Source organism: Anoplophora glabripennis, unplaced genomic scaffold (assembly GCF_000390285.2).
Source record: "Anoplophora glabripennis isolate ALB-LARVAE unplaced genomic scaffold, Agla_2.0 scaffold338, whole genome shotgun sequence".
Lineage (NCBI taxonomy): Eukaryota > Metazoa > Arthropoda > Insecta > Coleoptera > Cerambycidae > Anoplophora > Anoplophora glabripennis.
Genome location: NW_019416449.1, coordinates 130,396 through 146,858, shown reverse-complemented (window position 1 = coordinate 146,858; position 16,463 = coordinate 130,396). Strand labels below are relative to the sequence as shown.

The following is a 16,463-nucleotide window of genomic DNA, read 5'->3' as shown; positions in this document are numbered from 1 at the left end:
TTTTCAAAAAATTTAGATGTGGATATTTCAATTTTCTTTTCATGATGAAAATCTTTGACAAAATAAACAATTAGCTATTATTTGAATGTAAAGCATATTGTTACCTATACTTTAACAAAAGTAACTGATATAAATCAAAGATGTTAAAATCTTCAATAATCGAAAATACATAATATAACATTTAAATATTCAAATTATGGTCTATGCATTTTTCAAATTTTTAACGAAGAAATATGTTACCATTAAATTATTAATTAAGCAAGTGTAATAATATTTCACATAAATAGAGATGGATTATAATAAAGAAATTGATTTCAATTTCACTTATAAGTCTTTCAAAATAACTGCTTTATTTTCAAACATACAGTATCCACATGACTTTTTCAATAAAAAAAAATATTCAATGGTTTAAAATGAATTGCTGATACTACCTCCTATTTTAAAACCATTCAAATTTACCATCTGTCAGATTAAAATGTGAAGCAAGATAAAAAATATTACTATTTTAAGCAGTTATAAGTATATTGTACAGTCCGTACGATATTTGTTGAATTTGAAGACCTCTGCATCGCTTTATTGGAATTAACCACATTCGATAGAAGTAGAAAGACATCGCAGTGTATACTGTATTTTGCAGTTACGAGGGCGTGTTAATTCGTAAGTGTATCGTCCTGTGCATTTCCAGTGTAATTTCTTATTAAAATAAATCAATGGAGGTGAAAAATAAAAGAAATGAATTTAATTCCCAATCAAGGAGTATCAAATATTTTAATATTCTGAAAATAACGCGGAAAATTTCAAGACACGCCCTTGCCGTGGTAAATTGTTACAATAGTTTCGATAACAGAACTTTATTGGCTTATTCTTTTTTTGGAATTCTATCTCAACAAATATTGTACGGACTGTACTAAATTATAATAAGAATTATGAGGTATATATCTTCATGGAACAAAATTAGTAATTAGACACCTGAACGTCATACGTCCGCTAATTCTACGGAACTGACACTTCCAAAAACGGACTGATACAATTGAGTACAAGAAGTAGGATGCAGGTGTTGAACGGACAAAGGCATGTCTAATTATTTAATCATGGAACTTTGCGCTGTGCTAAGAATAGCGTATTGTGAAACTGCAAATCGTAGGAAATGGCGCATGTTCCACATAAAACGCGACTAGAGCTCTGATGTGTATACATTGTCTTAAAACTCGCATACAATATTGATGAGTGTACACGTAGTTCATGTCGAGTGGGCAACTTAGAGAATAGAAGGACTGATCAAGTTGTGACGTCATTTTACTATACGAATGAAAATAGAAACCTCAGATTTAGTGTGGAAATTATTGACTCAATCGGGTATAATCTAGGAAATAATGTACCTATTTCAAAATGACATTCGGATAGGACAAAGGATCTTGGAGGATATAGAACGAATATTTCTATGTGCCCCTTGAGTCGAAAACCCTTCATGAAAAGGAACGAATGAAAACAAAACAGAAATAGATCTAGGGAAATGAAATGGTCAATAAATTGGATCTTGGAACTTCCCCACTATAATGAAAAGATTCTCCGTTCTTACAAATAGTTTCCCTCGAGCGCTCGCATTATAAAATCTTTCAATAAAACGTAATTTATTTAAAAGTAGGATATTTTAAAACATTATTATCTAAAATTATTCTCGTATGATCCGTCACTTTTGATATCGTATGTTTGGGCCTCATCTGAAAGCTGTTTACGTAATAATTCCAATTCGTTCATTGAACTTTAAAAGTAAACCTTGTTTATCCAAGTTAATGATCAGTGGCATAGCGAGAGTGGATGCCTTGAAAAAGCAATAAAGAATAAATTTAACTGTTGAAACCTAGAAAACAACTACAAATTCAGGTCAAATTCGCCATATTTCTAAAAAATAAAAACCCAAGAAAAATTAATGTGTTACCAACACCTCAACCTGGATATTTTTAGTAGTAAAAATAAAGGAAGTAATTTTCCAGTTTATATATGAAAAATAAATTACTTAAAACTATGCTTAAATAAATGGATAGATAAGGATGATAAAATTGTTTTTAATTGTAGTTATAATATACTTAATCATTATTAATTAGTTTTAAAGGAGATCAATTTCAACTTATTAAGTAAAACGAGCAATATTGACTCTGACAACTTAATTTACTACTTATTCTATTGAATTCAATTAATAATTTAAAACAACATCTGTCACATGACTACAATCTCTAGCCTGTAAGCCAAATGAAATACGTTTTTTTAATATTATTATTTTATAGACTTCTTCTGAAAAAAGTTATGGCAGAGTTAAAAAAGTATAATGAAATAATTAAAAATTGATTTTGTAACGGATTCCCATGCGAAGGTCGAGTTGGATACACTATTCGGAGATTGTGATGATGTTTATTCAACTAGACCAGCGCAGCAATCAGGCCCCGGGTTTCTAAACATTAAACTATATATATGAATAAGCTGATGTATCAATTTTTAGCAATAGGATAAAACGATTGGAATATTAATTCGATACGAACTGTGAAGTAAGCTTGGTCGTGTTTTTGTTACTTTTCAATAAAATCTAAATAAAATAGTTTCTGACTTGAATTTACTTCAATTTATTGAACTGAATTGTAAACTTATTTAGATTGAAAAAAAAATGAATTTTTTTCGAATCAAACAAACAGATCTCTTTTCTTTGGAATAAAGTTAAGAATTACAAAGAGTTACTGAATTTTCAAAATATTCAATCGCTTCGAAATCCTGGTCTACCAGTATATGTACCAGTTGTTGATATTAGGTATACATACAAATGTCGTAAATTTTTACCTTTACTTACTTAAGCCATAAGTCCAAATTTCCTAATGTGATATTTCTCAAAACTTTTTTCGAATGATCTAAAGAATCAACTCTTTATCGGAATGTACTTACAATTTAATGATGACTCGTATATATGATTATTTTGTTACTACATCGAAAGTGATTCCATATTTTTTTCTAGGAGAAGATATATTTAGGTATTTTTAAACCAATAAATCAATCAATTTTATTAACGCTACATTACAAATTAATGAAAATGCTTGATAATACAGAATACAGAATTTAATGTTTATTAAATACATGTTCAAAAACTACAGATAAGTTCATTACGACAATCAATACATATATAAAATACAGGGTGTTTGTAAATAAGAGCCAAATATTTTAGGGAGTGGTTGCCAGTTATTTTGCGAAAATGTCGAAATATGCTTCGTTTTCGAGATACAGTGTTTAAATTTTATTTTTTTATTTACTTTTATTAATAATTTCAGAGTTTTAAAGATATTGACTCGAAATTTGAAAAACGCTTTGGAAGGATAAATGTGCATTTTTTTATCCAAATATTTCTATTTGCACCAGTTCGTGCGAGAATGCCACAACTTTTTTTAATAAAAAATGGTACGCCTGTGACTTTTTCCCGTTTTGATATTATTTTAGAAATCCGCCAATAATTTGAATGAAATTGGTCATTTCTTTTTCGTAGGACGCCGTTTATGAGGACAAAAATAAAACATATTTTATTGCAAATTGTGTATTTTTAATTTCTATTGATACATTATCCAGCAGGTTGCTGTCAATATTTCTAATAAAATACAACCATCAAATTTCGAGTCAATATCTTTAAAATAATTAATAAAAATAAATAAAAAATTGAAATTTAAACACTCTGTACCTCGGAAACGACGCATATTTCGACCTACGTTTATATGAACTTTCTTTCACAAAATAACTTCGGCAACCACCCCCTAAAATATTTCGCAGTTATTTACAAACACCCTGTATAAGATGTCACTCTTAAATTTTGAAATTGTTAATAACGGAAATATCTGGATCTGTTTTGAGTTATATTCAAAAGAAGTTACTAAAAAAATTTGATGTTATGTTTTGAAACTAATCAGGTACAACTAAATATTTTACTGAAACATGTGGCGGCAAAATATAAGAATTTCATACTTCGGGATACAACTCGGGTTTTCCCTCTAAACCCTGTTTGTAGGCTGTACTAGAAATTTGGTATGCAGCTCACAAAGCCTTTAGACGAGGGTTCCATTAGTGTAAATGTAAATTTTATGGTTAGGTATAATTTATAATATTAAAACTTAATTCCCAGCTACAGCATGTGAAACATAGCAATGCAATTGAACACATGTTATTTTGAAATAGTTCATAAACTGTAATACCTTTTATATTACAACAACTTTTCTCAATTAGTTGGGCTGTAAAAAATCCAATAACCGTGATTTAAAGGGTAAGCCTCTAGTTAATTATTCGAGATAGGTACTTAGATCGTGAGGTTATATTAAGGCAAGGTTTTATATGGCTATAAGAAATTATAATTAAGTTTCAGGAAGAATATAATAAGTACAGAAATTCCTTCTACGAGTACCGCTTTTCAATAGTATAATAAACATTTTAAAATTTTCAATTGCGCATTTACATTATATACTTTTCATTAATTTTCCTATTTTTACTTTACTCTAAAAGATATTCAGCGAATTACAAATTTTTGTTTTAAATACTCATTCTCATATCATATAGTATGATAGAACAAGTAGATCCATACAGGAAGTGATGAAGTGTAACGCTAAACTAGAGTAACTTCCTTTATTTTTCGCATTAAAAGATCACAGAGAACATGTAAACATCAGAAAATGTACCTTTCCTGTTTTGTCCACCAAAGTAAATATACTCAATAATTGTGATTAACGCATGTGTTAATAGTTTCCTAAACACATTCTGCGGGGTGTGATTATGTTCATGCTGGACAAAAAATTGAATATATAAACGCCCTGCTTAATGAAAGAATACATACCTGACACATTGAAATCATTAAACAATGTAAAACCTTAAAGACTATTTTTTTCTTATTTCTAACATCACATCTTTGATAAGATGAGATTTCACTAGAAACTTGTAAAACAAAAATAATTTACACACGTGCATATATTTGAATGAGTCAGTCAGACGATTAGATACAAATTTTTCATAATTATTTACCCCTTAACCATGGAGAAATTACAGAAAAATAATTGACTTTCATTTACGACACCCACAACTGACGAGCGCATCACATTGTCTATAGAAACAACAGTAGTTTCTATACGAAATGGTCGAATTAAATATGTAAAAAAATATTAAATATATATTTATAAAAATATATTTATAAAATATCAAAAAATGGATCCAAAATTGATTTTAGCAGCAATAATACATTTTTTTTAGGTCGAAATGTAACAATATCTAATCCCGAAATTTGATTTGTTATGAGAAGTTCTAAAATACACACGTTTCGCCAAATATTTAAAACTGTTCATTTTTTAAAATAAACTTGTGTTAAAAAAGAAACGTAGCAATGGTTTTTTGAAATGATACATTACATCTCATCAACTCTTATCAAACAAATACTACATCCGGTATTTGAAGAACAAAATTTTGATAGAGTAAATATTATTTGTATTCAAACAAATATTTCATTTATTATCTAAAATTAAATCTACAGAAGGCGGATCGGAATGAAAACGATAAGGGAATTGCAGGCGCTCCAGGCATGTTTTCAGATATACTCTGGCTTAATAAATGTTACATTTATCTATTCTTTTAATCATTAATAAATCCCAAGAAGTATATTCTGAGAATAAATAAAGTATCTTTATTAATAGGGTCGTTTCCATAAGCGAAAGTCTCTGCAAAGTGTTATATGTATAAACATCTTATAAAATAAATTCAATAAATAACAGTGCCATTACGACCTTACCATTTCGGCGCCACTAAGTACTTTGGAAATTCGATTAATGCTTTTAATTTTCAGTGATATTTCTTTCTCTCCAATTTAATTTAAAACAAATATCTTCTTAGAAATGCCATTGGGAAGTGTTACGAAATTCTGAAGATACTAGTCGTACTAACCCCTCTATATCTCCTGGTTCACTAAGTCAATGAATCGAATTTTTGCCTCTATTTATATAAATAAGTCCAAGTTTAATCAGTCTACGACAAACATCCTCAGAGATATTTAACTTCAGTGCATTGCATCTCTAAACTAAAGTGTTCTACAAACTAATTTGTCCCGTGATTAAAATATTGTATGTATTTTGCAAATATGTACTAAACTAACTAGGTAAAAGTGTAAAAAATTTCACAATAAAAAATAAATGAAACGATGAACTTAAAGGTATTATGACTATGTTCCCTATATTAAAGGTTACAAGTATGTAATCACTGAAATTTTAGATATTAGGTAGCTATTTGTACAGCGTGTTTCTGAAATACGTGTGTTCCTTGAAAAGGGTGATAAAGGTCAAGAAAATGAGCAACTTTTATTAAGCAATTGACGCTCTAAATGTCTCTTTTTTCGAGAATATTAATCAAGAAAATTAACCATAAATGTAAGCCGACCCTGTGCATCTTGTGCGCGTGCACGAGAAGCTTTTTATGGACGAATGTTGTTTTACTAGAGACGGCATACTAAATTTTCACAACATTCACTATTGGTGTAATGCAAATCCTCTCGTTGTACAGAGATCTCGGTTCCAGCAACAGTTTTCAGTGAATGTGTGGTGTGGTCTTTGTGGTGACAGATTACTCAGTCCTGAACGGTTTTAAATTAGTTTCTGATTTTTTTTTTATTTAAAAAGTAATGATTAAGACAATCAGTTGTTTAATAAAAGTTGCTTAATTTCGTGCCCTCTATCACCCATTTTAAGGAACGCACTTATTTCAGAAACACCTTGTATATCCTGATCAAAAAAATGTTTAAGCTGATAGAAATTCAGTTTTACGACATCATAAAGAAAACGCAAAATGTGTACACTAAAGAGAAGAATGTGCTCATCTTACAAATTTTGTTATAAATATTTTCACTTTGTCACAAGACCTTTAACCTGCAATTAAAACAACTTAGAAAAAAACCGGTATGAGATTCTTGGTAATTGCACTTGAAAAAAATATTTAATTTTATTGCCCATATTATTAAAGCATGTAAAAAACATAGAACAGTTAAGTACATATTTCAATGGACATTGACATCTACATCAACAACTTCCTGGTTTAACCTATCATTACGTAAGAATTGGGAATGGTACTGACAATGTTCACTGAAGTCAGTTTTATTGAAAACATGTTTCTTGAAAACTTATGTCTAACTTACTTTAAGGACTGTACTAAAAAAAACTCTCCACTCTTTAATTTGGTAAAGAGTAATATTTTTTATCTACGTATCAATGAAACTGAAAAATAAAATGTAAATAATATATTCTAAATTACATTAATATCTACCGTATCGTACAGGAAATAGATACAATACCTACACCAAATTTCAGTTTATATAAGTATTAGCACAATGATTGTTTAATATATTGTAGGTACTCACAATAATTACATATAATCCATTATTCAAATAATCTGGGTAGCCTTGCTTTGAAGGAATGGGTAATTTAATACAAACTAATCTCTCTTGAATTAGAGACAAAAACTGCTTAAAATCATAAAACACATACACAACGCTCCTCAATTAGACCATTCTTCTTCTAACCCGTCATTAAAAGGTCTTTGGAAGCAGACAAGAAAAGACGATTAATTTATATTTCTTTACGGACCAAGTATAGGGTCAATGTCTACATTCACGGCCGCCACATGCACTGGTCTGTAAAAGATTAAGTTGGAATAGACATAAAAATGTGTGCAAATGATGCATCTGTTCGGATAGCACGCAATGTTGCGAGTATTCATTTCGTAATTTGGATTAAAAATTGACTGAATCTATATAGGTGCCTATAAATATTCCAGTACAGATTTGTATTGTCTTTCAAACGAGCTTGTAGCGCGCAATAGCGAAACGACGACAATCTTTATTCCCTATGTTCATAGATACATCATACATCTGCTCAAACAATGGAATTATGGACCATTAACTTAAAATATTTCAATTTGACGGTGTAGATAATAAACGTATTCCTAATGGAAGAGAATATATTTTAATGCTGAACTTTTTGGTTTCGAAGATAAATATAGATCGATACAAACCGAGTAAATCGTGGTAGTATTTTCAACATTTGAAAGTATTCAAAGCTCGATTCAAAGGGAGTAATTAATCAAGGTCCCAAGAAAACTTTTAAGTGAGGAAAACGAAGGAACACAGGTACAGATTTTCAAGGGAGATGAATAACTTTGAAGTATTTCAGAGGTATAAGTTTATTTTAATTAACAAATTAACAAAAAAAAAGTTAAAAAGAATTCATAATCTGGAGAAAGTATGAACAGATATTTTCTGGCAAAAAGATTTTGATTACTCCTCTCTGTAGAAGAAATTAGTGCATCATATCTTCTTAATCTGATGGTAGAATCCAGATAACTGTATTGTGAGCAACTGAGATATATGGAAAAGGTAGAAATGTTTTAGTCAAAAACATCTGTCAAAAAGCCATGACGAAACAAAGTTGTTTTTTCTTTTATGGAACACTCTGTATATGATTCCATATTTCAATTCTTCTCGAAATTCTAAACTCATAATCATGTACATAAAGTAACCGTTTTGGAGATATCGATCTTTGAAAATCATTTTCTTATAAATTATACAAAAACAATTTAGTCGATTTAGTTTATAGTTCATCAAATTACCTTTGAAACTTTCTAGCTCCATAACAACGCCGCGTCGTTCTTTTGACAACACATGTCAAAAATACATTTAGTGTGAATAATTTTCTCGCAAAAGTGGCATGTTTAAATGAAACATTAAGTTGTGACGAAGTAGTGGATGTTTTCAAGAATTGCATCCCGATCGGGAACGTATTTCTAAATCAATCGTTTTAGAAACATTGCAGCTTTTTCATGAAACTGGAAGTATCACAGATCGACGAAAATGTGGAAAACCAGTAAGCCTTACAAATGAAGAAAATTCTTTGAATGTCATGTTAGATGTGGTGAAAAATCCAATAAATTCGACACAACAGAGGGCTTTAAATTATAACATGACTCGATATTCCATCCAAAAAATTTGCAAACGGGAAAAATTACATCCGTATAACATTCATTTGTTACAAGAATTGAGTGAAACCGATTATGATAGTAAAATCGAGTTCTGCGAAGTATTATGGATAAATTAAACGAAAATGTCAACTTTGCCACCAACATATTGTTTTCTGACGAATCTACATTTTGTTTAAACAGGCACGTAAATCGACACAACTGTAGATATTGGTCATACCAAAATCCACATTGGATGGAGGAAGTTCACACCCAACGACCACAGAAACTTAATGTTTGACATGACATTATTGGTGGAAATGTCATAGGATCCTATTTTATAAACAGAAATTTGACCTCTGAACGATATATATTACTTTTCCAAAGCTTAGACGATTATTCCCGAACAATAACAATCCTAATTTACCGGCAGAACAAATATGGTTTCAACATGATGGGACTCCTCCACATTTTGGACGTGTGGTACGGGCATATTTACGGCCAGCTAGGTCTTCCGATATGACCCGTTTGACTTGGGGGAATCACATAAAAAATGCGGTCTACGAAAGTAGGGCGCATAATATAGAAGAGTTGCAGGCATTAAATTTCCACTATTCCTCCCAACACTCCATTAGAGTAACTACAAAATTTTGTCTAGACGTAAATGATAAACACTTTGAGCATCTTATAAAATAGAATTCCCGTATACTTAATTTTTCTTTATTGTAACAGATTTTAAAAAACCCTAAGACGTTTGTGTCATAATTTTTCTATAGCTTTAGGAGATAATCGACCATTTCTATACATATCAGCTGTATGTAGTACTTTCCCCCACACAAAGTTTTCTGAGCAGGAAGCTAATATAACAAAATAATTAGCTTACATCATTAGAAGCTTTATAGACTAATTACTACTCTAACCAGATTCTTTTAATTGTTTATACCTTCTTTAAAATTTTATCATATCAATTTTAGCAATGACAGGAGGTTTATTTATAGCAGTACAATGTACTTATTATTTAAAAATTAAATACATATATTTTTTGATATTTTTCTATTAAAAAATAAGTTCAAACTACATTTTATGACGGGAGTAAATTACAAATGTATTTTTATAGAATAGAAAAACTTAAATTATATATTTGTTAACATTACAACTACTGCTTTCCTTTCAATCCGTCTCAACCAGATAAGGCACTGCTGAACCAATTTTCGAATAAGAATTCCTATTATACTAATATAGACATTGTATTCAATTTTATTTAACGTCGATTGTCGATTTTAATATCAATCCCCAAGAGGAAAATTATCTACACATTTCTAAAAGTAAACAGAGTTTACAGTTATATAAACATTTACATCTGCTCCAAGTACTTACATTATTTATCTTCGACAGGTGATGTAAGAAAAGCAAATATGCATGTTATATTTATAACATCAATCTTTCCGGCGCATATAGCAACAATCGGAGTGTGACAGCAAGGAATTACATTAATATTGACAGTGCTGATAAGGGCTCAACCGTCTTTTCATGTGCGTGGTAAATGTAACAAAAATAATGTTACATTGATTATGTACAGACAACATTTATGGTTGAGTAACGTTTTATAGTAACGGTAGGGTCTTGACTATATTGACAAGTTTGAATGTAAAGCAGCATTTGGATATTTAAAATTTTTGTTCGTGTATTCGGACAGATTTGTTTTCTTTGTAGTGTTTTTATTTACCATTCCCTAAGCGAATAATCTCATGACGAATAACGTTAACTTGTTGAATAGTTTAAACGGTGTGCAGTTTGTACAACTTTGACGAATATTTGGCACATGCAAGACATAGTTTCCAATGTGTCGATATGCAGCATTCACACAATACTGCATTATGTTTACGTTTGACAAATATGTGTACCCTGCAAATTTTCATACATGTTCGCATTCTCGACCATTCAGTCATCCATACCATACAGCATTGGTTTACCTTTGGCAAATATTTGGCGCGTCATCTAGTGCTTGCTTTAAATACTTTGAGTTTCTTAATTTTGTTAGGGACGCCTCTTTTTGTTTGGCGTAAATAACGTCAGTAAGTCCTGCATTTTCTAAAAATATATTTACTATGAAAAACCAAAACTACGCAGTATTATTGCATTGTCCTTTGTTAAAACACAAATCATGTAGGTAACACACATTTTTTATAATTACTGAATAAACAGGAAGAAGATAATTTAAAATGAATTCAAGAAGAACGTACACTCGTCCGAAAAACACACATTAAAGAGGAAATTATCGTTTATCGCTCGTTCAGTCATTATTTCGCAAAATTGCAAACGACGATCAAAATCGTCTTCATTTAGCTCTTGCACTAGCCGAATCTTATAAGGATGGAATTTGTATTTTTTTAATATTCGTTAGACACTTGTACGACTCACTCCTGTCGCAGTAGCCAATTGCATTGTACTCAGCGTACTATACATTGCCACTTACCCCAATACCGCTATTTCCGTAGGTTCATTTAGTACCGGATTTTCAACCTGCCTCTTTTTGTTATGAACGGAGTCAGTTTCGCGAAATTTGGCCACCAATTCGCGAACAATTTTTCCAGACGCATGTTTCTCAGGATGCCGTTGGTTGAACAGTTCGGCGACCCGATTTCCGCATTCATTGTTTTAGAAAAAAGCTCAATAATTTCTACTCTTTCTGGAATTGAGTACACCATAATTAATCAATTTAAAAGACTCGGCAGTATTGGTACTCTTCAACTACAAGTCACAAGACAGTTATCTAGCAACTTTTTGTGGCCTATCTAAATTCGAAACAAAAAGCGGACAATATTTTGCTCACCAAAATCAGGCTAAATAATTCGCAAATCAGAAAAAAAAACAGCGAATTCTTTTGAAGGAATTTCCCAAGCTAATACCGTAAGTTTTGAAGTAAAATTAAATCGATTTTCGCATTTCTCGTCAAAAATATTGTTCGTATTTTCAAAGCTGCATATTTTCTAAAATAATGGATCGATTTTCAAAAAGTAAGAATCGATGTATAGAGAATTAAAAACCCTTTCTAATGACTCCCCACATGACCCCCATTCCCATTTAAAAAAATTTGGGGGATGGCAACCCCCACTTAGGGGGTTGAAGATTTTGCTATGCTTTTTTGCGCCAAAAGTTGTCCCCCTCAGAAGCAAACTTTACCTGTTTTTGGATTTTGCCGAAAAGTTCATTACTACCCTGTAATGCCTTGCGGTACGTATTCGATGGGCTACCCTGTATGTATTTTTACAGGTAAAAACACAATTTAGCAAGTCATGTTAATAAACATACATTACATATCTTCCTCTGTAAGAGGTAATTCGTATTTCCGCTTGTTCGCCAGAGTTTCAAATATAGTCACATAAATTGCAATTCTTGAAAACGGGGGTACAGTAAACATCTTAACAGTTTTAACTAAGCTTTACCGGGTTTATGTTCATTTTCACAATTTATTCGAGTTATCCATCACGTAGAAAACAACTTAGACTAAAGTTAATACATCATTTTACAATTTATTAGAGAAAGTGACTGTGTTTTTAACTTTAAATAGTGCTTTGTGAAATAACAAGAAAATAATGGGTTATTAAAATATAAAAGTAAGTCACAGATCGATCTCTACATTATAGGAAAAATTAATGTCTCTTACGTATTTCAGAGTAAGTTTCAGCCGTATTAAATTTGCTGTTTTTGTTTCATAAACACTTGCAATGTGTGAAAGAGTTAAGACAACCAGAAAATTAAAATCTTGTTTGCATTAAAGATGCCTGTTATTCTGGATAATTTACAATTCCATTTATGAGATCTGTTGAAAAAATGTAATTTAAAAAAAAAATTTGAAAATTTTGAAAATTTTTTTTCTTAAATTTATCTATCTAACATCTAATGTATTTTGGAAAAAGTCGAGAAAAAATCTTCTTTTTCATTCTGATAATGATTACGGAATGTTTAGGAACAATAAACGTGTATGTAAATTATTTCCAAAACTTCCATCACTTGGAACAAAAAAAAAAGTTTGGTGCATCAACTTGTCAATTTACAAGGTTATTGTGGGTACATTGAACTGTAAAAATTTCCAACATTAGTCTTTTCATAAATATTTGTAAATTAGCAGTAGGCTTTCTAAAAAATTGGAAAAAGTAATTTTTTAGAGTTTTTCAAATTGATGTTAAGGATGAAAAAAAATATTTTTCTTCGAAAACCATAACAGGTCCTTGTAGAGAAATTTTGGATTTACTATACGAGTACAATAACTTCTTGCAGAGATATCGATGATTAAACACAATAGTGTTATTTTTCATTCAATCACCGATACCAATAGTTAGAGACGTTCTAAAAATCAGATTGAAGCTGAATAAATAAGCTAATAGACCTATGTATTGATTGATTTTGAAAGAATTCCCCTTTTTTTAACTGTCCATGGCGGGCAGTTCTAAAAAAAAATATTAGATAATTTTGATTGCTCGATAATCGTAAATCAAAAAAATTCCTTGTCTAAAGACCTTGAAACTTAAAGCTTCAAAATGCTTTTTACGTTTATTACGATACGATCATTGTACATTGAGATACAGCCTTTCGAAAATCACTAAAAAATTTATACAATTTTTTTTTCCTTTAATTTTTTCCAGTAATGTATAAATATTTGTATCAAATTTTACGTAATGATTTAAACAAGTAGCGTTCAAATATAGAGCTCACTGGAAACAGTTTTCTCAGTGTAAGTATCATTTCTATTCCATCGTTTTATTATTTCATATATTTTCGTGACTTTCAATCCGTCCTTCATATTTCTCCTTCTTCGAAAAGTAAACTTGAAATGGAAGAGCGGCACACATTACGCCACCAAATTACGCACAGATTTCGACGCTGAGTGGAAAGTAAATCGAAAAAAGATTACGAGAGCGTTACATTATACATCCGCGTGTTTATGAAACCAATGTAAATGCCATTCTCTTCTCTGTCGAGTCGAACACCAATAGCGAATAAAAAGACGGCATCACAGAGCGCGTAATCGAACGTATGCAGCGGGGCGGATGGAATTGGATCGAGTCAATTGCAAACATGCCTGTTTAGTTTCATTTCATGCATAACAAACAATGCAATTTAGCCGTGTACTGTACGGTTTAATAAATAAAAGACGGTAATAGTTGCATGCTGCACCTAAATTTCCATCCATGTCGCTTGTCTATTTTTATCAGATTTATAAGGCTATACTTAAAAGTACCTAGTGTTGTAAATTCTCTAGGTCACAACGTAAACAACAAAGGGGACAAAGAGACGGATAGTTTTATTTTCAAGTCTTTGAACGTCACACAAAATTAATCAATCGCTACCCTCCGATCCTGCTATTATTCTTAATAAAGATGGAAATTGGGCCAGAACTAATAACAAAGTTGTAGTTTTTGCAAACACAAGCTGGCATAAGTATTCCATTCATGTCCTACTATCAAGCAGAAAAAGAAATCAACTGGAGTCGCCACTAGAAAAATTTACAGAAACCCAAATGCAGAAGAAATCCAAACAAAATTGAATCCCAAAAAGTCTCTTGGCTTTCAAGAACCTCAAACAACTCTTATAGTCCAGTCTATGAAGGCGAAAATTAGGTAAAAGCTCCCAATTTTTTCGGATAACATGGATTTTCCTGAAAATTTGCATACAAGCTTATCTGACCCCCCACTCCAAAAGTTATATTGTCTAGATGTGTGCTTTTTTCTATTTGGGGGTGAAAACTACCCTTGTACGAAAAAATGCAAGAATGGCAGATTTACGTATTTTAAAGATTCAATTCATGTTCAAATATGGTGATAAAGTTCATTTCATGTTTTTTAATATGATTTATGAAATTTAATTATTTTTCAACCCTTAAAAATCCTTAAAAAAAGTTTTTAACAGTTTAAAATATTCTTTTGATGCATTCACAATGTATTGCTTTACTTTTGTTATTCGTTTCTTAATATTTTTTTATTAAATTAATATCAATTTTTTATATATACATTATAAATGGATGTATTGTACAAAATGTTTTAAAAATGGTCTGTTATTTTTTACATGTGTATATAATAAAATATTTAATTTTCATCGTTATCATCATTATCTTCAGCCTCGCCTTTTTCCAAAATTGGAGGACAATTGTGACAATTATTAATTTATGAAAGCACTGCATTGCATATAGCGCATGCACTTCATCTATGTTCTATGTAATGCTGCCTCGACCAATTTCCGAATGTACACATACATATACATGTGAACTCGGTGTGTATGTATATTATTAAAATACTCAAATCAGTTCACAAGTGCTCCAAAATACACAAAGATGATGGTAATTTACTCGCTCCGAAAATTTTACCGAAAAAATGTGATTAATAACTTTTGTAATTTTAAAGTTATAAATTTACTCAAAAAACCATTTTGTAGGGAATTTAAAGCAAAAAAAATATTCCGAACCCTCATTCATTTTGTGTAGAATATGGGTAATGGGGCGGCATTTTTTACGGTGCCCAGGGCGGCACTAAGGGAAAATCCGGCCCTGTCTATGACGCCATTCTTAGGCCTATATCTTGAGTTACTGGGGGGCCTTCTATACCGCACCCAGTTGTCAATGTTGTTTTAGAAATAAGTTTGTCTCCCTATTCTATGAAAAGTACAAATGATGAAAACCTTTACTGGGCTAGAAAAATACTCATAAACCTTCAAACAATTCCTAATTATAGTTCGGCTTTAGAGTACAACCAGCAACGATTGGGCAATCCCTGGAAGAGAAAAAGTACTGTGCTGGGGTTTTCTCGGACATTCACCGACTCCACAAAATTATAGTATTTTCTAATTCTCTGCCCTACTTTCAGGATCAGCATTATTTTATAATAATTTTTAAGGAGAGGTTCAATATTACATAACATCAATGATATTTGTAAATTGTCAGAAATTTTTTATTCATTTTTCAAAATAACTTCAGATACGTTAATTTTGAAGAAAAAACTTCGAATAAACACTTAGAAAAAAAATTTGAGCGCCACCAGGTAGAGCGAATACAACGTGAATCAAAGCGTGTGTAAAAAGAAATCATAGGAAGAAAGAACATAAAGTTACAGAGAGCTGAAGTTTTAAAAGATATTTGGCAATGGCTCAAGAGTATTTTATTCATGTTTTGGTCATGTTAGAAGAACATTAAACGGTATTTTTTATATAAATTTACGATTAAAAATAATTATTCAGTGTCATAAATAAAGCAGATTCATAACCACAACATTTTTCAGTATGCAACTTTTATGTACGTAAAAATAATATGAAATGAATACATGATTCCGATTTCTTAAAATTGTTTCTTGAAATAACGTTATTAATTATGCTTTTGTAACCTCTAGTCCCTGATTAAATAGAAGTAGAAGAATAGTTAGTTATAGACGTTCAATTTCAGTATAACATTAAGCCCCAAAATATCACAGCCA

At 30.8% G+C, this 16,463-nt stretch overlaps 1 protein-coding gene across 6 annotated transcripts in view; it reads right to left on the bottom strand.

Annotated features, from left to right (window-relative positions):
• The window catches only part of LOC108910940 (ral guanine nucleotide dissociation stimulator-like 1), a 127,354-nt gene that overhangs the window by 48,536 nt on the left and 62,355 nt on the right, over nucleotides 1-16,463 (bottom strand). The gene's annotated exons all lie outside the window — the stretch shown is intronic.